The sequence below is a fragment of the Staurois parvus genome, unplaced genomic scaffold, assembly GCF_062004578.1.
Source record: "Staurois parvus isolate SC_StPar_1 unplaced genomic scaffold, SC_StPar_1.0 ptg000121l, whole genome shotgun sequence".
Classification (NCBI taxonomy): domain Eukaryota; kingdom Metazoa; phylum Chordata; class Amphibia; order Anura; family Ranidae; genus Staurois; species Staurois parvus.
Window position 1 is genome coordinate 424,780 of NW_028317917.1, and position 1,100 is coordinate 425,879.

Consider the following 1,100-nt stretch of genomic DNA (forward strand, 5'->3'; position numbering starts at 1 on the left):
TGGGACAGGAGTCCGGTGTATTTGTCACCCGTGCGTCTGAATTCCTGGGCAGCCAACGGCAGCAGATTGCAGGATGTGCAACTGAGTTATTGATGAAGATGAGAGATGCATAATTAAGAAGTAATCAGAGTCAGGTTTCATTCTGTTGCATTTGTGACTCAAGCTGTAACCTTGTAATAAATTAATTACACAATCAGTCTTAATGCTCCTGTTTAGCATTGCCTTGCTGTGAGACAAAACCGATACATGAGAGGAAGGCAACCCAAACGTCAGGACCCAGGCCTGAACCTGCAACCTCTGCTGTGTCTGGCAGTATCTCTTCTTACGGAGCACACCTGGAATGCTGGACAATTCCTTGGAAGATCCTGCCTTGTACCTTGGTTCTTTTGAACTTTGAACGCTTCACTCCTCACTGAACATCCTGATATAAGCCACGCTTTTGCATTTCCCATTTGCCAGGTTGATGTGCTCTCTCCAGCCAATACCTCTCTCTTGTCACTCCTGTGCTCTCTATATCTACTACTTGTTACCAACCTTTGGCTTGTTCCTCGACTACGCTTCTGCTTGATCCCAACCTGCAACCACTTGCTTCCAACCATTGGCTTGTTCCTCAACTACGCTTCTGCTTGATCCCAACCTGCAACCACTTGTTACCAACCTTTGGCTTGCTCCTCAACTACGCTTCTGCTTGATCCCAACCTGCAACCACTTGTTACCACCCTTTGGCTTGTTCCTAGACTACGCTTCTGCTTGATCCAACCTGCAACCATTTGTTACCACCCTTTGGCTTGTTCCTGGACTGCGCTTCTGCTTGATATCAACCTGCAACCACTTGTTACCACCCTTTGGCTTGTTCCTAGACTATACTTCTGCTTGATCCCAACCTGCAACCACTTGTTACCAACCTTTGGCTTGTTCCTGGACTACGCTTCTGCTTGATATCAACCTACAACCACTTGTTACCAAGGTTTGGCTTGTTCCTCGAGTACGCGTCTGCTTGATCCCAACCTGCAACCACTTGTTACCGACCTTTGGTGTGTTCCTCAACTACGCTTCTGCTTGATCCCAAGCTGCAACCACTTGTTACCCACCTTTGGCTT